The sequence below is a fragment of the Canis lupus genome, chromosome 17 (assembly GCF_003254725.2).
Source record: "Canis lupus dingo isolate Sandy chromosome 17, ASM325472v2, whole genome shotgun sequence".
Classification (NCBI taxonomy): Eukaryota; Metazoa; Chordata; class Mammalia; order Carnivora; family Canidae; genus Canis; species Canis lupus.
The window spans coordinates 37834660-37859087 of NC_064259.1; the positions used below are offsets into that span (position 1 = coordinate 37834660).

The window sequence follows — 24428 nt, forward strand, 5'->3', positions numbered from 1 at the left end:
GTCTATCAATTTATTACAAAGTTACCATAGACTGAGGGAAACATTGACTATTTCCTTATTTGAGAAGTAATAGAAGAAACAAGAGAAGCTAGAATAGAAACATGGCTTTGAGGGGTTGGTCTGATGCTGTTCATGATCCTTTACCTGGGAAGCTTTCATATTTGATGTCCTTGGCACAGGAGCCATTTGGGACAAAGAGAATGGAAATAAGCAAAAAACCCCATGTAGTATGACAGTTGTAGCAAAGAGACCTTAGGGTGACCCCTTATGCCTATACCCCAGGGTTTGTGTCCTTCCATTCAGTGTGAGCAGATCCTGACTTACTTCTAGCCCATACCGTCTTGCAGAGGTGAAAAGATTTTACAGATGTAATTACCATCCCAAATCACTTGATTCTGAGTTAATTAAAATGGAGATTATGCTGGGTGGACCTCACTTGAATCAGGACAAAACCCTTAAGGGAGGAACTAAGCCCTCCCTATTGATGGATTTCCCTTTGCTGGTTTTATTAGTAAAGATCTCACATAGCAGGAACTTTGAGTGACCTTTGTGACATTAATGTGACCTCCAGCCTATAGCCACCAAAGGCCAGGACCCTTAGTCAGATAGTCACAAAGAAAAGAATTCTTCCCACAACATGAATGACCTTGGAAACAGATTCTTCATGCATCCAGATGAGAATGGAGTCTTGGTTTCATCCTGGGAGACCCTGACAAGAGGACCCACCCAAACCCCTGCCCAGACACCTGACTCCTAGAAACTGTGCAATGATAAATGTGTGTTGCTTCAGGCACTAAGTTTGTGCTAATTTGTTGTGGAAATTAAAAAATTAATACAACACTAAAATTTTCCATGCTGTGAAATAGTGTTACAAACTTAGAAACTAAGAGGAATCTGAACAGACAGAAATTTTACAGAGCACTGTTTCCCCTGCTCGCCTAGGGGAGGATATAGAAGCCCAAAGGAAGCCAGGGAGGGGTGGAGGGGGAAGTGAAAACTCACACTTCCATCCTTGTCACTGTGCACACTCAGGCCTCTGGAGTCCACTCAACCTGTAATGTTCCAGAAAATAGAAAAAGAGAAAAAACAAGAGAAGACCTTAGCCAGGTACCTGGTGAGTATCATAGAAAAAAGACATGAAAAATGGACAGGTATAAGTCAATATACAAGTCCTAGGACAGGAGAACTATTTTTTGAGAAAGACCCAGAGATGGAGAAATCTGAACCAAAACAGCACAGATAACTACATCACAATTCATAGGTTTCTAAACAACCAGGGAAGAATTTTTATGTGTAAACAGAGTAATGCTGTAGACATATGATAGTTAAATTAGAAAACAGGGTATGTGAAAAACACATACACAGCCACGTGTCAGTTTGAGATCTTCCTCTTTCATAGTCTGACCCTTTTATCCAAATTATCCAGAGACCCTGGGTCATGAGGAGGAACATCTGTGGGAGTTGAGCCTCAGTAAGCAGCCTCCAGGGGAGGTTTTTGTTTAGGCCGAGAGCACTGTGGGAGGAGACTCCTTACTCTGCTGGCAGTAATAGTTGACAGCATCGCCAGCCTCCACAGGATCAATTGTGAGGCTGAAATCAGTCCCAGACCCACAGCCACTGAACCTGCCTAGGACCCCAGACCCAACTGGAGGCTTCATTAATCAGGACTTTAGGATGCTGTTCTGATTTCTGTTGGTACAAGGTAATATGGTGGGTAATGCCCCAAATATCACTGGCTTTCTGACTGGCCCTGCAAGAGATGGTGGCCCTCTCTCCTGGAGACACATGGTCAAGGAGGCTGGAGACTGGGTCAGCATAATGTCCCCAGTGGAGCCTGGAATGATAAACACAATGGGTGTACTGAGAGCATCCTAGCGTAGACCCACAGCACTGATGACCCTTGGAGTCAAAGTCACAGACATCACTCTGAACAATCAGAAAACAAAAGCTAACTAGGCAACTGGAAAACTATACCAAATGCTTCCAGCCACCAAGACCTAGAGACACCTAAAACATCGTGGCCACAGTGAGTTTGCCCAACGTTTCTCCCTGTGCCTCCCTCTCTCACCTGGAGCCCAGAGCAGCAGGAGCCACAGCAGAGGAGCTCCGGACCCCATCTTGGAGAGCTGGACTAGAGGCTGCTCCTCAGAGGCCCTGACCAGCTGCCTTTAAGGATGCTGAGAGCACCCTGGAGCTTTGTCTAATGACAACATGCAAATCAGCTCAGAAGAGCTTAAGATTATGCTCACAGGAGACACTTGCTCTCAGAACACCCTGTGGGACTTGGGGTCACCAGATATTTCTAAGTGTAGCTCAAGCATGTCCCAAGGGATGTGGGGACCAGTTTCTTGAATCTGCCTTCTAGTCTATCTGAGACGCTATGTGAGGGAGTGCCCTGGGGCCATCCTACTGTTAGGACATGTTATTTCAGGAACATTCTTAGTCCCTAGAATTAAAATTTCATACATTACCACAATAATGTATTTCAAGTTGTGATTATTGTCAGGAAGAGAAAGCCGTGGGATGAGAAAAGAGTGAAACAGGCTGGCCTGGTTCAGATGGGGAGGGTAAGTCGACCCCACTGAGTAGATGGCCTTTAAACCAAGTCCTTAAATGTCCTCAGGACCTAGAGGGGGTAAGAGGGGTGAGCACAGAACTTTGGTGAAGCCTGGAAACTGACACTAATCACTGAACTTGCCTTGGTGTGGATCAGACCAGACTCTCCATCTGCTCAGTCCTGAAAACCACTGTTGTGACCCCCCAAAGTCCTCCCAGGTGGAGGAGTCACTCTTACTCAGCGTGGAGCACAACCAGGGCTCCACTTCCATTCACTCTGCATCTATCATTAATGTGTCATATACAGGCACTATGACAAAACACAGAAGACAAACCTGTGTGAATCCAAGCTCACAGGTCAACAGTCCACCCTTTACCTATCACCTCAGCACTTTCTCTCTCATTAGCTAATTCTTTGTCTTCTGCAAAATGCCCTCTCAGGTGGCTCCCAGCAGCATTCCCCAAATAGGAACAGACTAAAACCACATGTGATTTATGATCTCCTAACCAATAATTCTGGTTGTTTGTCATTTGTCAGGGGTAGGACCAGGCAAGGTCAGGTGGCCCAGGGGAATGGCTGACAAGTGGCATCAGCAGGTGCCACCACAACCTTTGACTCTGCCATCTCTGCCTTCATTCTTCATGGGGATTTGCATCAAACCCCCACCCCTACTGCCTCCATCACAGGCCCAGCCCTATAGCCAGATGCTGATAACCGGGTCTTTTCTAGGGACAGGGTCGAGCAGCCTAGGGAGGGTGAGAGGCAGCAAGATGATGCCACCATCCCAGATCCTCAGGCTCCTGCTCTGTGTTCCAGGTGAGAGAATGTCCCCAAGTTGAGAGTTCCCTCAAAAGCAATCCTGTGCTCCCTGAGAAGAGTGATAATGGGAAGGGACAGGAAATGAATGCCACTAACAACACAGGCCTCTGGCCTCACCTTGGGAGGCTCACTCTGGCTCTTATAGAATCATAGCATCTCTGCATCAGCCCAGTGCATCTCTGATTGCCGGCTCCAGTAGGTACATCACATTCCCCCAAGCTGCTGGGTCCCTATCCGTTGCCCAGGAGAGAGTCTCCATCAGCTGCAGGCCCAGTGAAAGCCTCCTCACATGGCCAGGAAGCACTGCTTAGCCTGTACCTGCACAGACCTGGACAGGCCAAAGTCCTCATTTACCTCCCTTCCACCTCAGTTAATGGGGTGCCTGCCTGGTTCAGTAACAGCAGGTCTGGGACAAACTTCACTCTTACCATCATCAGCAGCCTGCAAGCTAAAGACAATACGACTAACTATAGTCTTCCAACATCAGGATGTACTGTCATAATGACAGGACCCCAAATATAAACCATCACACTGGACAAGGGGTAAGGGTCCCAGCTGCTTCTCACTTACTAGCCACTATTATGGATGCAGTTCATTTGTTTGTTTGATTTTGTTGAGGGGGTGGTTTGGGTGGGAAAGGTTGACCTGGTATCATTTTAAAATCTGCAGCTAGGATTCCACTTTGAAAGTGTTATCTTTATCTTTCCATTCACTTCCTTTAAATCTGACTTCAGACCTCTCTCTGGGCCTTGGGCTAGTCATGTCAGCACCGATCTGGGCCTCTCCAGAGGAGTTCCTCTCCAGTTGGAACTCCAGCTCAGGTTCCGACCACCCTTCCTATTATGTCCAACTGCTTTCCCCAAGCAGAACCTCCTATCTAGGTGAGAGTTTATAGTCACCATCTGCTGAGCATCTCTATTTCCCTACTTTGCCATTCAAATTATATCCCAGAGAAAACATCTCATGAAGGAGAAAACACTAGATCTCAGTCTATCCTTGTGCTAGTACCAATGCACATTATTTTTTTCCCAACACATTTTTAACATTAAAAAAAAAAGTCTTCCAGTACAAAACCAGGAGCAAAGAACAGGTTCCTTTTATCATTAAAAAATGTTTTAAGTTTAAAAAGAACAGCAAAGTAGATTATAAGAGAGTGGCAAACAAATTTATGAAAGATGTGAAAGATAAAAGACTCAGCGCTTGAAAATCTTCTCCCCAATTTACACCTCCTGAACCACTGACCTGCATGGTAGCCTGTGTCTCTTCTAAAAGCTCCCTGGGCTTTTGTGCTTCTTCTGCAGCCTTCTTGGGGAGCTCCTGTTGCCCTCTTCAGCCACTTCTACACCTCTATATTGAGCTAGAAAGTGGAAGAACAATCTTTGAAATCAATATAGGTAGGCTATGTCATCAGTGTCACTCTTAATTGCAGACATACACCAGCCCCAAAATCTCTCCTCATTTCTGGAATATTTTAGTTCCCACCTTCTAGAGCCTCTCACATGCCTGTGGCAATTCCTGGTGGTTTCAATATATTCATATAGAATCCTTTCATTATCCTGTTCTCTCAGTTGTTTGGCTGATCCTCCTCCAATTGTCTCTTCCCCACAGTCTTGATCACTTACTCTCACTCTCATGGCCATCCTTGACACATCATTGGAAAATAATGACAAGTTCTCCATCATTAAAATGTTGAGGATCTCAGGGGTGCTTGAGTGGCTCATTCAGTTGAGCATCTGCCTTCAACTGAGATGATGATCCAGGGGCCATGGGATTGAGCCCCATCTCAGGCTTCCTCCTCAGCAGGAGTCTATTTCTTACTTCTCTCTCTGCCGCTCCCCTTGTTCATGCTTGCTCTCTCTTGCGTGCTCTCTCTCTTTCTCTCAAATACATAAATAAATAACCTTTAAAAAAAAAGATGTTGAGCATCTCAGCCTTGGCCACTTCTAAGAGCTCTGAAGCTCATTCCACTGGATATGCCACAGCCAGTAATTTCTAGCTTTCATTAGATAAGACCTGAAATCTATAGGAAAAATATATGTCGTGTTTCCATGGAAAATCCAGCACGTCTGTAGTGTACCTCTCCAGGTTATCAGAGTCTACCTGTGGTCATTGTCTTTGAGCTATCTTCCAAGCCATTGTAAATTGTTGGTAACTGATAGATCCATGATTCTGTCCTGTCTAGTAATGATTTGATTGACTTCTTATCTCACCTTGGAAAATCACTTTGCCTCTATCTGCAGTTCATCCCTTTACTTCATATATATCTGTGTGTTTTGACTTTTTCTTTTAACCAGTTACATCTTCCTAGTTCCTTCACATCAGGTGAGTCAAATAACATGTGTTCATCATTATTATATCTCCACGAGAGTCATAAGTTCACTGTTGTATGAAAATTAGCTTTTAATAAATCTATTGACCTTTCCACATTTTCTCTGTCCCTAAGCCCCTCATAATCTCATTTCCCCCCTTCTACAGTTCAATTTCTATGATCCTTCATTATAATGGCTCCCTTATACACAAGAACTTCCTTGGCCTTCCATTATTTCATTTCATGTAGCAAAATCCCAAACCTCCCCATGCCTGCTGAAGAAAACCACACAGCAATTCTGACTTCTCCAACTTTGATTCATGGTCATGAATCTCTTGAGGACCCTTCATCCTGCCCCACAGTCATACTTCATTTCCCTGGTCTAGTCAGTCTTCAGTCTTTCTCCTTCCTTCTTTCTTCAAGTTCTAACTGCTCCTCCTCATCCTGACTGAAAGCCAAATACCCTACTTCCTATTTCCTATAAGAGAGAGGCTCAGAGGAGAACATCCCTGGGCTGCCCATTCATCTTCTGACCTGCTGATATGGGTATTGCCACACTCTGCCTTCCTTCCCAGCACTGTAGAGAAGCAGCCAGCCCTCCCATCTGAGGCTACTCTCTCATACTTCTTACCTCCTCAATAGCATTGCTTGGCACTTCTCACTCTTTCCTGAATTACCAGTGCTCTCTCCTTAGCATCATTTCCATCAGTACGCAAGCATCCTTTTAAAGTCATCGCATCTCCTTCCAGTTATAGTCTGTTTCACTTTTCTCCTTTACCATAAAGCTCACTGAAACAGCTGTCTAGAGTCATCATTCCCAGATCTTATATTCTTTCTTGAACTTTCTACATTCAAGCTTTTACCTCCACCATCTCATTGAAATTGCCCTTCTCAAGGTCATTAGCGATATCTGCATTGCCAAGTCCAATGGCCACATGCTGGTCCCCATCTCACTAGACCCAGCAGCAGCACTTAACACGTTGATAACACCCTCCTCCTTCATATATCTTTGGCTCTGAGCTACAGGGAATCACACTATCTTACTGGCCTTCCATGCTGCTCCTCCTACACAGACTCCTTTGCTGGTTCCTGTTCATCTCCCCTGCCTCAGAGCTCAGCCCCTAAGCCTCTGATCTAGTCAATGCTCATTCTATCATTTATCATATTCCAAGCCCCAGTGCAATTATCTCCCTGAACTCTAGATTCTTATATCCAGGGGCGTACTTGACAGCTGCACTTAGAGGTCTAATATGCATCTCAAACTTAAAATGTCTAAAACCAAATTCCTGATCTTCCTCCCCAAATCCACTCTTCCCAGTCTTCTCTATACAAACAGATGGCAACCCCACCCTTCTAGTACTCAGAGAAAAACTCTGGGGTCACTTTGAGACCTCTCTTTCTCTCACACTCCTTCTCAAAATGATCAGCATATTGCTATCTCTATCTTCAAAATATACCACTCCTTGCCTCCACAGACCCACGCTGTCATCCTCTCTAGCCTGGATGACAACAATGGCCTCCCAATTGCCATCTTTCCAGTCTTGCCTCCTAAAGGGATCCTGTTAAACTATGTATCAAATTATGTCCTGATCTATTCAAAACTCTTCCACTTACCACATCTTTCAAAATAAAAGCCAAATTCTTAGAGAAGCCTACAAAGTCCTATATAAGGTAGCTTCCTCTTTATTTCTTTGATCTCATTTGCACCACTCTCCCCCTTGTACATTTCATGTTAGCAATATTAGTTTCCTTCTATTTCCCCAACATGCTGATCATAGTCCTGCCTCAGAAATGTGCTGTTTTGGGAAGCCTGGGTAGCCCAGTGGTTGAGCACCTGCCTTTGGCTCAGGGCATGATCCCAGTCTGGGGATCGAGTCCCATGTCAGGCTCCTTGTGAGAAGCCTGCTTCTCCCTTTGCCTATGTCTCTGCCTGTCTCTCTGTGTCTCTCATGAGTAAATAAGTAAAATCTTAAGAAAAAGAAAAGAAAGAAAGATGAAAGAAAGAAGAAAGAAAGAAGAAAGAAATGTGCTGTTTCCTCTAACTAGAACCATTACAACTCTATTGCCTGGAAATGTTTCTATGGCTCACTTCCTTCTCACATTAAAATATTAAGTTATGCCTTCTCAGTGCAGCCTTCCATGGCTATCTGTAGTAGATTGATTATAAAAATGACTCCCCATTCTTTATCCCTCCCTTTACCCATACTTTTTGCAATGTAATTTTGCAGTTCCTCTGAATCAAGAGCTAGGGCCTATTTGCCCTCTCCTTCAATGGGATCAACTGCATCAATCATTAGAACACACCAAATGGGACATTGTGTCAATAATAAGGTTAGGCTTCAAGATGTCTTATGTGCTTTTACTTTCTCATTCAGGACCTTGCTAACTGTCATGGAAGGTTGGGATTAGCCTGTCAGATGATGAAAGACAGGAGGCCCAGTCACCCAGACAACCCTGGCTAATGGTCAGCCGAACACAAAAATGTGAAAGAGATGAAAGACATGTGAGCCTTTCTATATCAGGAGCACCCAATTGAGCTGTCAGCTAACTTTAAACATAGGAGCAAGCCAGCCACAATCAATCAGGCCTGGCGCATATTAACAGAGCTACTCAGCCAACCAATAAACATGACAGCAATAAAAATGCTAACATTTTAAGCCACTGCATTTTGTGGCTGATTTATTACATGACAGTAGTTAACTAATACATCATCTGATTTTAAATTTCTACTCACTTTTACCCCAGCCAGCTTTTATTCTCTTCCTCTCTTTACTTTTCTTTATAACACGCCCAATAAAACATAGTAAATATTTACTGATGCTGTTGTTTCTTGTCTGGCTCTCCTAGCTGGGACAAAAGCAGATGTCTTTGTTCTTGACACACAGGAAGCACTCAGAAAACATATCTTGAATAATGAATGATATGGGTCTCTTAATATCAATCCTTGAAATCTATTTCTAATTATTATGAGCAGCTGTTTTGTAAATAAGAGTATTTGGAGCGCACTGACCAGGTTTGCTGGGGTATTGCCCAAAGCTAAAGTTCATTATCAACCCATGTATTTCAGAAAGAGGCGAAGAAATAATACTAAGATGCTTGGAATTTTTCTGTTTTCACATGGAAATGGACATGTTAATAAAATGTTTTCCAAGGAACTCAAGTTACACACTTAGAGCTGTTATTTCCTTCAGTCACAAGATTAGAACTGAATGCCCAAGGGATGACTTTAAAGAAAAAGGTGACAAATGGTGAGAAAAGGTGCTGAGGAACAGTACCCCGTGTTCCTCAAGAGACAGGGTTAAAGAATGAGAGATTTGGGGCACTTAGGGGGCTCAGTCGGTTGAGTGTCCCACTCTTGGTTTTGGCTCAGGTCACGATCTCAGGCATGTGGGATCGAGCCCTAGGTCAAGTTTGGCACTCAACAGTTAGTCTGCTTGAAATTCTCTCCCTCTCCCTCTGTCCCCACCTCTACTCTCTCTCTCTCAAATATATAAATAAATAAATCTAAAAGAAAAAAGAATGAGAGAATTGCCTTTGCAAGAATGAATATGCCTTGGAGAAATGAAGAGGAGAAAGAAGGGAGGTATGAAAGGAGATAGAGCAGAAACGAATGTCAGAGACACCGCCCAGAAAGGTGGAGAACAGGGCCCATGGAAGGAAAAAACGAGACGAGTACTACCTTCCATGTGGGGATTCTGATAGGAAAGCTCAAAGGTTTCATACTGGGAAGGCCCAGAAGTGGACAGTGATAGGAGTGAAGAAAGGAGATAAAGGAAATAAAAAGAGAAATGTCCCAGAGTCAAAGAGGCGCAGGAAGGGAGAACAGATCCTTCAGGGTGTAAAGTTCACGAGCCCCTTCACCAGAGGCTAGACACAGACCATACTGACTCAGTCATGCCAGCCAGCAGTGGGAAATGTGCAGGTTCCCAGGGCACAAAAACTCCTGACAACACCCCCAAGACAGCTTCAAGCACTCGTCTTCACTTATCTCCCACAAAAAGGGATGCAGCAAAACCCAACTCCCTTCATTTTCTGCTGGGCCTTACAAAGCCTCCAAGGAGTAAGTCAGGAGAGATGACTTTTCTCAGGCAGCTAGGGAAGCACATGCTCAGGGCTGGCCAGGAGGAAGCAGCTGGTGCAGCAAAGCCTCCCTGACCTGCAGCCCTGGGGAGGAGGTTTGTGTGCGAGACTGAAACACTGCAAGAGGAGAACTATAATGCTGCTGACAGTAATAATCCCTCACATCTTCAGCCTCGAGGTTGTTGACGGTGAGGGTGAAATCTGTCCCAGATCCACTGCTGCTGAATCGGGCAGGGACCCCAGATGCCCAGCTGGAGGCTAAGTAGATGAGCAGCTTAGGACGCTGTCCTGGTTTCTGCAGGTACCAGGCTAAGTAGCCACTAACGCTTTGACTGGCCCTGCAGTTCGTGGTGACCTGCTGACCTGGAGACACAGCCAGGGAGCCTGGACACTGAGTCATCGTGATGTCCCCACAGACACCTGCAAGCACAAATAGATAATGATGATACATACACACTTTATCACAGACACTCTGAAATATGTCATTGTTAACATGCTTTCTAATGGTCCTACATGTCAGCACCTAATTGGGTCTATTTTGGAAATAGCCAGTATTTCTCAATGTATCTTTTAAAAAAAAAAAAATTAACTCCAAAATGACACTACTCCAAAAGGATTGTGGCACTTTTAAATTTCTCACCTGAGACCCACAGCAACAGAAATATGATGACCTGCCTCTGAGACACCATCTTCCTGTCCCTGCCTGCCTGCCCGATGTAGCTCAGCTCACCTAGCAAAGGACCCTTTAATAAAACCCAAGCAGCTGGTCAGGACCTGGAGGGGCCTATGCAAAGCCATCTGTGAGTAAAGGAGCAAATCCTATGAGCAGTGGGTTGTGAAAGTATCCAATGTAAATCTAAAGAACCAAAAATATCACCAAAATAGAAAACAAAAATCAACTTAGGAGCTCTTAGAAAAATTTAGAAGTTCTACAATGACAAAGTGCTACAAGAGCTAATGAAGAGCTTCTATTTTAAATTCAAAAGTGTTTTTAAGTGGGTTCAGTTCCCAGAAATGATGAGTTTGGTTCTTCATATCAATAACCCTGGAAACAATAAAATATGCTGAGACACAAACAAACAATGGGAGGAAGCAAGGGATGGGGGAAAGAATGAGAAGGCACAGAAAGAAAGTGGAGAACTTTGGGCCCAACTTTTTATAAAATCTCTGACCAGAAAATGTCAAGCTCTAAAGCCATTTTTATCCTGCAAATGTCTGAGATGCTGCAAATACTTTAACTTGGTTTCCAGGGCTGTGCAAGGACCAGAGAGCTGGAAGACATGCCCAGAATTTACTCTCTCGGGGAGACATGCAGGACCCTAATTTGAGCAAGGAGAAATCTGAATCCCCAATTTTAGTTATTCTATTTTTTTTTCAATTCAATATTTCTATTTTGTGTGAAATTAACCAATTAATGATATGTAGGTGCCTTCAAGAAAACTTAGTTCCATCCAGTGGTTTGAGAAGTTAGGTCAGGGTTGCTTGGGTACCAGAAAACTTTTCTTATCCAGTTCCCTAGTCCTGCTGTCCATTCTTGAGCAGAGGGAGGGGCAGGCATGGAATTTCCTTAATAACCCAAGCACGTAGTCATGGTAAGGAGGGCATAGGTTACTGTGGCTTCAGACATACTACAAGTCCAGCTACTGATACTTTTGCAATCTTTTCTCTGAGTGGGGCAGATATCTGATGCTTACTCTATGAGGTGGCACACTGGGTGTTCTATGGGTGTCCATGTGCCTTCTGCACTGCTTCTTGGCATGAGCAATTTCCTAAGACCCAGCTATAACCTGTATCAAGTAAACCCTACCTGGGGATCCATACCTCAACCTCACATAGGGTCAATTCCCCCATCATTCAGGCCCTCAATTCGGCCCTTGTGATGGCTAGTTTTATGCATCAACTTAACTAGGCTCAGGAGTCCAGTTGTGTGATCAAATGCCAGTTTAGATGTTGCTGTGAAGGTATCTTTTAGTGTGATTAACATCTAAATTAGTAGACCTTGCATGACACAGTTACCCTCCTGTTCTGCACAAAAGATTCACAATAGCAGTGTTTTGGTTTCCAAAAAGAAAAAAAAAAACTTTATTATTATTATAGAAACCTAATAGAAACAGAAGAGGAAAGAAATCTCAACATAGATAAAGGTAATACTAGGCAATAAATGAGAATAAAGGGAAGTTACAGCAAATTGGGTATTTATAATGTCCAACCTCATTAGCTGGGGGAGCCCAGTGGAAGCAGCCAGCATTGAGGACCAGGTGAAGCATCCTCCCCTCAGGTGAGACTTCCAACTGACTGTCCCTTTAAGGTCCATATTTACAGGGCAAATAACAGAGTTTGAAATTAAACATTTGTTCACCTACGTGCAGTTTGGAGCGAGCCGCATTTCCATGTTATCATGTTTATATATTTTTAAGGAGCCTGGGCTCTGTTTGTCTGCCTCCTTTCCTGGATTCCATTCCCGAGGCCAGGCCAGCCTGGAGCAGGAGGGTATGTGAGACAAGATGTGTAGCTCTTGGCATCCAGAACAGAAGGGCCAGACCTGGAGGCCAGATAATATATTTTAAACAATTAGGCTCCCAAGGTTATTCACATAGAAAGAGTCTCACAAAAGTAGATGCAGGCCCAGGTGGCTGGTTACACCAGACAAGTCACAAAAACATTTATCTATACAGAACATCTCCATAATGGTGGGGGGGGAGGGGAGGCTTATCCAATTAGTTGAAGCCTTTAAGAACCAAGACTGAGGTTTCCCAAAGGAGAAGCAATTGTTCCTTAAAAGGCAACAGAGAAACTGGGCCTGACTTTCCAGCCCACAGATTTTGAACTTGGGGCTGCAATATTAGTATCAACCTGAATTTCCAGCCTACCAGCCTGCTTTACGAATTTTGGACTTGCCAACCCCCACACTCCCAATTCTCAGAATATTCCTCTCTCTGTATATTTTACTGATTCTGTTTCCCTGGAGAACCTTGACTGAGGTGGAGAACACTCTCCACATGCCTCATGTTCTATCACTTAAGCCTGTAAGAATTCCAGGCATAACACTTGTTTCCGTCTCCCCACTGTCCTCTCAATGGACCATTCTCATTACTTCTCTTATTTTCTCAAAGTTCTCTTGGGTAAGACTCAACTGCTGGTTGCATATATCAGAAATCTAGTCAAAACAATATGGTGTATGTCTGTACTCTCCAATTCTCTCCCTTCTCCACCAAAAAAAAATTTAAAAGAAAATCCAACTGTGTTTTTAAATGTTCCACACTGTCCCTGAGTTACTATGGGTCACAGAAATACAGATTGTCTTCATTTCTATCTCTTTCCCCTTCCCTGAACTCAGCCTCCTCTCAAGGGCAGAGACTAGTGCACAGATAGATAGGATGACCAACCATCACAAGACTTTTTCAATTTTAGCACTGAAATCCCAGCCCCTGAGAAACCCTCATTCCTAGGAAAAGGAATTGTTGTTGTTATGGAATAGTTAACCCTAGTGGACAGGGAATCAGGCCAACCCATTGAATTGTCACTTTTTAACATTACTTGAAATCCTCTCCACCTATCACCTATTCACTAGCCTTTTAATCTCTAAAGCCAATAATCTGGCAGATTTGGGTCCCTGATGGCTCTCCCACCCAATGGAGACTTCGTGTCTCCCTTCTGAATTGCGGGTGGGGTGGTTGTAGAAGAAGCTTACATACTATACGATGTCTCAGCATATTAATGGGTCACCAGTCAATTTCATACACTAAGCTAAGTGTGTACTTCGATAATCTTCCAAATAATTTATTAATCTTCAGAAATAATGAGTCTGGTATGTATTGTAAAAAAAGGCATAAACTCAAACTATGACTGGGACTAGCAAAGTGGCTTTTTTAGGATGAATAAATGTATTTTAGTACAAATTTTAAATAGAAATTTCCATACATTTAATATAAATGTTCTACACTGAAGATATACCTTAAAGTCTGGGAAACTCATGATTTCCTTTATGGATCTGGTAAAAACAAAATGTGTCAAAATTGTACCATCAGTCCACCAAATTCCATAGTCACATCCAGGACATATGAGCAAAGTGACCAAGCTTGCCAAGAGGAGAAGCATGAGATTCCATCCAGATAAATTGGACCTTGTAGCTGCTACCTGTGTACCTAGCACAGTCAGGGAAATTAGCTGAGAACAGCAATGGCAATTTGATCCTGCAGATATATAAAGATCCCACAGATATATGAAGTAACTTAGAGTCAGGTAATATAAGAAGCTTGTCCATTTGATACTTACTATATTATTATAGACCTCTGGGACATCTTACAAAACAAACACCAAAAAAGTCCCATTTTAACATCCTTTTATACTTATATCCAGTCCAGAACACATCTACCTTCTTGGTAATCTAGTCAAGAGACCCTGGAGTGGCTGTAGTGAAAAGTGGTTAGATTCAGCTCATATTTTAATTGTAGAACAAATACATTCTGATGACATATTGGATGAGAGGCATGACAGCAAAATGAAAGACCTAGACAACTAGAAAATTTGAAATGTCATTTACTGAGATGGGAAAAGGTAAGGGAAACAACTTTGGGGGAGGAGACAGAAATCAGGACTTTGACTTAGACATATTGGATTTTGTTCTGCTAGAACCCCAATTGGCAATGTCCCTTGGGCAGATGGATATGTGAGTCTGGAGCTCAGTGAAGCAGTCTAAAATACAGATGGGAATTTGGATACAGAGTGAGGTCACTGGGCCATGAGTGTAAATAGATGAACACAGACCAGGCCCTGCCAGGTACTATGTAGGGGTCAGAGAGCTGAGCAGGGACCAGCAAGAGACAGAGAGGAGTGTTCAGTGAGGCAGGGGCTGAACCAAGAGAGAGTGGAGTCCCAGAGCCAAGAAAATATTTTAAGAATGTCTTTTTAGTTTGCAGATGTAAAAGTAAAACAAAATTTTAAAAGAAAAGGAAAATCTCTTTTAGGGCTGGTTGTTATCAAATGGTTCAGTTTCCTTTCTAGGACCACAAATCCTCCCTGAGTGATGAGGGGGAAGTTTGGAAGATTACATTTTCAAAAAGGCAGGCCAATATCAGAGAGGGTGACAACATGAGAGACTCCTAAGTCTGGGAAACGAAGAAGGGATAGATAGAGAAAGGGGAGGTGGGCTGGGGGATGGGGTGACTCGGTGATGGGCACTGAGGGGGGCCCCTTGACGGGATGAGCACTGGGTGTTATGCTATATGTTGGCAAATCAAACTCCAATAAAAAATATACAAAACAGGGATCCCTGGGTGGCAAAACAAAACATAAAGGCAGGCCAGCTGGCGGAGGTGGGAAGGGAGAACTTGCTTCCCTCTGCTGGTCACATTCATGCATTACAAGTTACAAGGAATGGCTCAGGAGCCTTTGTCTTTCAAAATAGCTCAGAATTTTTTTTGATTTTTTTTTTTTTTTTTTTTTTTTTTTTTGAGAGAGAGAAAGTGCGGGTGAGCGGCAGGGGAGGGGCAGAGAGAGGGAGAGGAAGAAAGAATCTTTTTTTTTTTTTTAATAAATTAATGTTTTATTGGTGTTCAATTTACCAACATACAGAATAACACCCAGTGCTCATCCCGTCAAGTGCCCCCCTCAGTGCCCGTCACCCAGTCACCCCCACCCCCCGCCCTCCTCCCCTCCCACCACCCCTAGTTCGTTTCCCCGAGTTAGGAGTCTTTTTCTTCTCCCTTCCCTTATATTCCCTTTCACTGTTATTTATATTCCCCAAATGAATGAGAACATACACTGTTTGTCCTTCTCCGATTGACTTACTTTACTCAGCATAATCCCCTCCAGTTCCACGTTGAGCAAATGGTGGGTATTTGTCGTTTCTATTGGCTGAGTAATATTCCATTGTATACATAGACCACATCTTCTTTTTTTTTTTTAATTTTTTTTTTTATGGTAGTCACAGAGAGAGAGAGAGAGAGAGAGAGGGGGGCAGAGACATAGGCAGAGGGAGAAGCAGGCTCCATGCACCGGGAGCCCGATGTGGGATTCGATCCCGGGTCTCCGAGATCGCGCCCTGGGCCAAAGGCAGGCGCTAAACCGCTGCGCCACCCAGGGATCCCAGACCACATCTTCTTTATCTTAAGCCAACTCCGCCCTGAGCAGGGAGCCCAACACGTGGGACTTCATCCCAGGACCCTGAGATCCTGACCTGAGCAGAAATCAAGTCAGGTGCTTAACCGACTGAGCCACCCAACTGCCCCTAAAATATCTCAGAATATTAAAACTAAAAAGAATTTTACACCTCATCTGTCCCAACATTTTCATTTTACACTAGGTAAGCAGGTACTCAGCCAGGAAACTTTGTGTAAGGTCATTTATGAAGATCATCAGACTTGAGGCTCATCCCATATTCCAAGCCCCCTTCCCATTTGCAGCCAAGTATAGCCACAAGCTAATCTGCACATTATTCCAACTCTACTGTCTTGTACTCTGACATTCTTTCATTACAAGCTTTATGACCAAGCCTCTCACACTCATGACCATACCTACTGCCAAAATAAACAAAATCCGGATCTTCCAGGATTCTGAGGACTTAACCCTAAAGCTTTCTGAGGAAATATTTCCTCAGCTTTCTGTTTGATTTCTTTTAATCTTTCATAGAAATTATGCATTCTTTCCCACAACTGGTCCATTTGTTTTACTGTAAAATATTTTTGTCACAAAGTTTATGCTTCTGGAAATCCCTATCACCCTAACTTGAGAAACACACCCCAAGAAAGCACACAGAATCAACTTCTCTCAAGTACACTACAGCAACTAAATAAAACAGACCCCACTGATATTTCTTTATTCACAAGACAGAGCCAGTCTTTCCTTCCAATTCTGACATCTTTTTCATCATGGATTTTTTGCAGAAATTTTGATGTTTAAAAATTGCATTAAAATATTATTTATCTGAATTACTAAAGAGATTTTTTTTGTACCCCCTTAAATTTTGTGCCTGAAGCCAATGCCTCACCTGCCTCACTCTGGTCCTGACCCTGCATAAAGGATTCTAAAGAGTCTGGATGATTTTTGAATACCTCACACTTATACATCTTCACTACGAAGACCCAATTAGCTTTGTGAATGTTGTAATTGATATATAAAGATGCAAGATTCTAATTGTTAAACTACCATCCTTCCAAAATTCCAGATTTCTGATTTGAAAGAGGACACCATGTTCTGACCAGGGGCCAGCGTCATAAAAGATAGAATCTGGGGTTGGTGTGGAAAGGTTGGTAGCATCTGGCTCAGTAGTGAAGAAGCTCTAGGTCTTCCTGAGGGGAAAAAAGACTCAACCCAAAGATCGGAAAGGAGGCTTGGTGGCTGGAGCAGAGGGAGAGGAGATGTGGTAAGATAGGCAGTTATACAGTAGGGTGGGATCAGATTGATCACACTGGAATCACCTGGAGAGTTCATGAACATCTCAATGCCCAGTAACCATCCAGATTAATTCTATAAGAATCCCTAGGGGTGAAAAACAGACATCAGTAGTTAAATTTCCCCCAGGAGATTCCAACCATGATGGCCAAAAATGAGAACAACTGGTATACGCCTATAAGAACATGACGAGGAGTTTCTAACTGCAATGTGAAATCTTTGAAGAGTCTTAAACAGGGGAATAATTACATCTAGTTTCCTTTTTTTTTTTTTTTAAGATCACTCTGATTACAAAGGAGTATAACCCAAAAGACCTATTGCTCATCAACCACCTATCTGTAAATTTGCTTCCCTTGTAAGTGGGGCTAACCAGTGAAAATCAATACATATAAGAACTTATTACATGCCTTGGCACTGAAGAGTACATATAATAGTAAAATATATACTATTTTATGTACTCTTCACAGCACCCTTACAAGAGAGGTATTATTATTCCCACATTTCAGAAATTTGAGGCTTAGGGAAAGTTAGGCAATTTACCCAGTGTCACACTCAGTTCATAAAATACAAAGTCAGTGCTCTAATCGAATCTCTGAGTTGATATTCCAACAACTACTCCACCATTGCCTCCTCAAGCTGGGAACAAGTGTGTTGGCCAGTGGATACCACCATCCAGTTCACTAAATGGTTAGGCTTTTGGCTGCAAATGAATAATTGGCCTTTGGGTTGACCTTAGGCTGAATGCATCCAGCTCTGAAACAGCAGCAGGAATTTATGAGCACGCAAGTCTAAGAGGTGACCCCTCAACTCTGGTGCATTCAGGAGAAATCCCTCTAATGTCATTGGATGGAAACTCCACGCAATTCTCAGGCCACACACCAACCTTACCACATGATGTCTTCTATCTACAGTCAACATTTGTACAGGCAATAGTCATATGAATTCCACTTTTGTATTTGCCATGAAATTGATATTTAGGATAATACCGCAGGCACAACTCCTATGCAGTCTCTCTAAGATAGAAATTGTCTTCCATTTTGATACTAGGAAAACATTTAGTCACACAGAGAACTGGAACTTTTTCTTTCAGATAGAAGTATGTAAGTTAGCACATTTACTTCTTTTTTATTGGCTTCCGAGAAGCTCAAGGCCAGCTTTTATGCTCAATCACAGCATTTTTTTAATGACGTTTACTGAGATATAGCTTATATACAGTAAAATCCACCTTTTTTAGTGTACAGTTCTGTGAATTTTGGCAAGCACATAGCTCTGTAACTACAACCATATCCAAGGCAGAAAACAGACCCATTGCCCGTAAAAGCTCCTTTGGATCCCTCTGTAGTCAATTTCCCCTCTCCCCAGCGTCGGTCAACCACTGATCTGTTTTCTGATCCTCTAGTTCACCTCTTCCAGAACATCATATAAGCAGAACTATACAGTGTGCAGGCCTTGAGTCTGGCTTCTTTCACTTAGTAGAAAACATTAAGATTCATCCAGCTTATTGTGTGTCATCAGTAATATATTCTTTTTATTGCTGAGTAAGACTCCAGTATGGCTGTACCACAATTTGCTTATCTAGTGACCAATTGAAAGACATTTAGCTGTTTCAAATTTTTTACTATTATGAATTTGCTGTAAATTTTGGGGTACAGGCTTCTGTGTGAACAGAAGGATTGATTTTGCATGATTAGATAGATAGTCATGGACTGCAGAGTCATAAGGTAAGTGTATACTTAATCGTATAAGAAACTGCCCAACAGTTTCCCAAAATGCATCCCCACCAGCATTGTACGGGCTTTCCCATCACTCAAGCCTGGTATTGTTGCTTTACTGTCTATTTTCCTTGGTGAGGAATCCGTTCAAATTTTTGGCCAAGTTTTTATTGGGGTGTTTTCTTACTGCTGACTTTGAGAGTTCTTTGTACATTCTGTATACAATTTCTCACATTCATCATTTATGACTATTTTTTCAGTGTGCATCTTTTCATTTTCATACCTGTGTCATTGGAAGAGCAAAAGTTTCATTTTAATGTGGTCCAATCTGTCTTTTTTTTTCTTTTCTTTTTAGATCATTAAATCATTTGGGGGAAGGAGCAAGTTATAAATAGACTAATTTGTGCACAAATTCTGGAGTCAACTTGACCTGCTGAGAAACGAAACTAGCTCTTTTACATTAACCATCTAATTCTAGATGTCATTACTTCATAAAAATGTTCATATTACAGGCCTTTTTCAAATAACAAAATTGGAGCTCAAAAAAAATAATTTGTCCACAATCACACAAGAAAGGATTTTAACCCAAGTTGGCCCAGTGACAGGGTCTGTATTATTTCTATACATCATATTCCACAGTCTTTCCTTAAAATAATTTTAAATAACCTACATCAGTTTATTTTTTGTATATTTTTTATTGGAGTCCAATTTGCCTACATATAGAAGTTAAAATACAGTGATAATCAGTTGAAGAATGTTGCTTATTGTTATAGTCAGAAACTCTCTTAATCTTTCTATAGCTAGAACTACACTAACTATAATGATGGTCTTTATGATATAATTTTTTAAATCAAAGTCCAAAAGGGGCACCTGGGTGGCACAGTCAGTTAAGCATCTGACTCTTGGTTTTGACTCAGGCTGTGATTTCAGGGTCGTGGCATCAAGCCCCAAGTCGGCCTAGCTTCAGCTTCTCTTTCCCTCTCCCTTTGCCCCTCCCACTGCTCGTGCTCTCTCTCTCCCTCTCTCTCTCTCTAAAATAAATCAATAAATCTTCAAAAGAAAACAAAGTCCAAAATCACTGGTAAAAGTGCATATATAAAACGTTTACATATGTTATGTACAAAATACATGTAATACTTTTATACTAAGTAAAAAATATGTATGTTTGGGACGCCTGGGTGGCTCAGCAGTTGAGCATCTGCCTTTGGCTCAGGGCGTGATCCTGGAGACCTGGGATCGAGTCCCACATCGGGGTCCCTGCATGGAGCCTGTTTCTCCCTCTGCCTGTGTCTCTGCTGCTCTCTCTCTCTCTCTGTCTCTAATGAGTGAATAAATAAAAAATCTTTAAAAAAATATGAATATTAAAAATACAGATAAGCAGATGAGATGGAGAAATAAAGATGGAAGTAGACAGAAGGAAAGAGAGAGAAAGACCAAATGTTTATACAGGGGTAATAACTTTACGGGGGTTTTATTTTACTATTCTACCTAAATTCTCTATAAGATTTATAAATCACTTATTTAAAAAATAACTTATGATTGCTCTGTGTCTGATTTTTTTTCTCATCTAATATTACCATGACTTTTTGTTTAAAAACAATGAAATGAAATCTGACCTGGTTTGTAATACTAAAAACACCTGTTACTTAGAAACCTCAAGGATCCCTGAAAGACCCATTAATTCAAAGAATATAGGCTTGTTGGGTTTATAACACTGCTGTCTACTGGCAGAACTTCACAACTGCACCCCGACTTTACTGTGGTGAGTCGGTCAGCAATGTGACACTGTTCCTTTCTAATTATTTTCATTTTTAATGTTTATAGAAATGGCCAACCACAAAGATAGATCACATACAACACACACACACACGCACACGCACACACTGGAGTATTTCGAAGCCAATCCATCAAGCCACCACTGAGCCACCCAGGTGCCCCATCAAGAATTTTAGTACACTGCTAACTGAGGAATTTTTTTTTTTAAAGATTTTATTTATTCTGAGAGACACAGAGAGAGAGGCAGAGACACAGGCCAAGGGAGAAGCAGGCTCCCAGTGGGGAGCCCGACCTGGGACTCGATCCCGGGTCTCCAGGATCATGACCTGGGCTGAAGGCAGCACTAAACTGCTGGGCCACCAGGGCTACCCTAACTGAAAGCTTTTTAAAATAACTACTATGCTACTATGGTACAGAATTAAAAGGAAGTCTCTAATATTATCTAATTCCCAGTTTTTATTCAAACTTCTTTGTCTCTAAACACTGGCATTACAATAACTTTGCTTAAATCAAGGTCCAAATCCAGATAAAAGTATGGTTAATTAAGTTTTACCAAAACTTGGGACGCCCGGTTGAGCATCCACCTTCAGCCCAGGGCGTGATCCTGGAGTTCTGGGATCGAGTCCCACATCAGGCTCCCTGCATGGAACCTGCTTCTCCCTCTGCCTGTGTCTCTGCCTTTCTCTATGTGTGTCTCTCATGAATAAATAAATAAATAATTTTTTTAAAAAAAGTTTTACCAAAACCTCAAAAAAATCTCTGTATTTTAAGAAACTTATACAGGAGATAGTAAAAGAGGGCAAGTCACCATCATTTAGAAATATAAATCATGTTATCGGAGGAGGATAATCTTGAAACCAAAATCAAAGACTCAACATAAAAAAAGGTAGAGACCAAACTCACAATCCTCAATGCAAGAAAAATATTAGAAAGTTGTATAGTTGAAATTTCATGTGACCACCCATGGTTGGAATCTAACCAGAGAAGCCTGATGACTTGAGGGAGTGTATTTTCCCACACAGGACCTGGGGGAGGGGTTCAGGGATAGAACTGCTGCCCCAGAACTCAGGATCCTCTCCATCTCTCCCCCCCCCCCCGCCCCGCACCTCCCCCCCAAATTCTTAAGTTGAAAACCTAATGCTCAAGGTGACCATATTTGGAGGTGAGGCCTTTGAGTGTGATTAGGTCAAAAGGGCAGAGCCCTCAAGAATGGGATTAGTGCCCTTATAAGAGAAGAATCAAGGAGCTCCCATCCCTTTTAACACTGTGAGGACACAGCGGAACGACAGCCATGGAAGTAGGCCCTCATCAGGCACCAAATCTACCAGACCTTGACCTTAGACTTCCCAGCCTCCAGAACTGTGAGGGCTATATTTCTGTTGTTTATAAGTTTCCCTCCCCATCTATAGTTTTGTGCTATAGCAACCCAACCAACAGACTAAGACACAGGAGAGGAGTTCCTTGTGTGCCAGGCTCCCCGTGTGCTCTCTACTGGCACTGGGGGATGGACATCCTCACCACCTCACTACCCAGGAGAGATGAAAGTCCTGATTCCCTGCTAAGACCTCTCAGACACCATCCCTGCAGGTGGTCAGGCACCTCCTTACAGCCTGGTCAGGGTAGCCAGCTAGGCTCCCCAGTTGATCTTTACTGGCATAAGTGAAGGTGGGACACAATCTTTTCTGTGACATTTGGCTGTCTCTGTGGACATTGTCTAAATGTCTTGCTCTTCCAGGCTGCCCCTTTCCTAGTCTTTCTGTAGAGAGAGCCAGCATCCATCTATGTCTATTTGTGTTTCTGGGCTACAAACTTCTCCAGTGCCTGGTCTGTGATTTACACACAAAAAGAAAACTCAATCAGTTTTCTGCCATTCTTCAGACCCCAAGATCCTCTTCATGGTCTCTGCACCTGCATGGGTGTCCCAGGGCTGACATAATAAGCACCACAAACTGCGTGGCTTAAACAACAGAAATGTGTCCTCTCATGGTGCTGGATTATATTTGTTCTTTTTAATGCTACTATAAATGAGATTGTTTTCTTAATTTCTCTATCTGATAGATCATTATGAGTGTGTGGAAACACAACTGATTTTTGTATATTGATTTTGTTTCCTGAAACTTTACTGAATTTGTTTATTGGTTCTAATAGCTCTAAAAATTGGTAGAATTTTTAGGGTTTTCAATGTATAGGACTATGTCATCTGCAAATAAAGAGATAATTTTACTTTTTTCCTTTCCAATTAGGAAATTGGAATAAATCCCATTTATAAAGAAATCTCATTCATAAAGAAATCCCATGGTGCCTGATGATTTTAATGTACTGTTGAATTCAATTTACTAAGATGTTGTTGAGGATTTTTCTATCTGTGCTCATCAGGGATATTGGCCTGTAATTTTCTTCTCTTGCAACGTCCTTGTCTGGTTTTGATGTTAGGATAATACTGGCCTCATAAAATGAGTTTGAAAACATTCCCTCCTCTTTTATTTCTTTGAAAGAGTTTGGAAAGACTGAGTACCAATTCTTCTTTGATTGTTTGGTAGAATTCAACTCAAAGAGCAATCATTGAATACTCAGTATCAAGGCACAGTGGAGAATACAGAACTACCGGGATGAGGTCACTTGCCTGAAGTTGTTGGGTCGCTAGCAGAAAGATTAGAATATGATTACAAAATCCCATTAAGGAAAGCAGGATGTGGGAAGTATGGGAAATACCACATCACCAAAGTGATTACACAACCTACTTAGAGAGTTTGTGTTCACCCCATTTTCAGCTTCTCCAGTGACCATCAATTAATTGGCAGCAATGGAGCACTTTATTATGTATATAAAGCTCCTCATCCTCAAAGCTTCCATATTAATCTGGTTCCAGCCCAATTCAGTGGCAGTGATTCTGAGGTTGATTTTTCTTTCATAATCAGTAGTCTTGCAATTCACGCTGGGAGCCTTATGCTGAAGACAGTCTTTGTCAGCCTATGTCTCTAAGGGACAGCGTGAAAGAGAACTTTACCATCTGCTGTCAGAACTTTATACATGAAAAATATATTTCTAGTACATTAAATTGCTCAAGCTTGGGATCATATCTATTATTGCCCTTAATTAATGCACTCATCAGCCTAATGATTATTCTTTTTTTTTCCTAATGATTATTCTTGCACCAATCGGAAGCATTCTGCAGATTGGCTCAGTCAGCCCCATTTAGTGAAAATACCTGAACTGGTTCTCAAAAAGCAAAGGTTTAGACCCTGACTGTGTGCCTGCAACCTCAGTATCATTAAGGGCGCCTTGGTTTCCTCAATCATAAAACTAGTTTTAGAGCTCTTTCCAGCTTTAAAAATTATGTTTGGTATTCTGACTGAGTCCTAGAGCAGCTGTCATGCTGAAGAAAGAAATGTATGACCTTGCTGCATGGGGTCATTTTTTTCACTCTTTCACTAGATTTCAGAAAATGTATTAAAAAGTCCCCTCCAACTTGGACCAGATGGCAACTGTGCAAAGAATTTTCCTGGTCTGCAAATATTTTGCCAAGTGCCTCAAGAAATGTAATGGAGGTGCTTTAATTGGGAGGCAAGACATCTGGTTCTTCCCCCCACTCCAGTCCTTCTCTACCTATGTAGCCTTGAGTGAATCACTTCCTCCCTTAAAGACTCAGTTTTCTCCTATTTGTTATGAATGAAGCTAGACAGTTTGCTTCTTCCAGTTCAAACAGTCCACGACCTACAAAACCCCTCCAAGGAAGCACCAAGTCTATTTTCTATTCATTCTAACAGGGCTTCAGTGTCAGTTG

General features: G+C 42.2%; 1 long non-coding RNA gene and 1 gene segment (V, D, J or C); one reads left to right on the top strand and one right to left on the bottom strand.

Annotated features, from left to right (window-relative positions):
• Positions 1-24428, top strand: part of LOC112664368 (Ig kappa chain V-III region MOPC 321-like) — a 63316-nt gene that overhangs the window by 26573 nt on the left and 12315 nt on the right.
• The window catches only part of LOC112664370 (uncharacterized), a 77651-nt gene that overhangs the window by 13723 nt on the left and 39500 nt on the right, over positions 1-24428 (bottom strand). Inside the window, exons 2-5 of the long non-coding RNA XR_003139663.3 lie at positions 12128-12306; positions 10128-10184; positions 4619-4733; positions 1003-1052 (exon numbers count right to left, since the gene is read on the bottom strand). This is a non-coding gene — a long non-coding RNA (uncharacterized LOC112664370). The remainder of the gene's footprint in view (positions 1-1002; positions 1053-4618; positions 4734-10127; positions 10185-12127; positions 12307-24428) is intronic.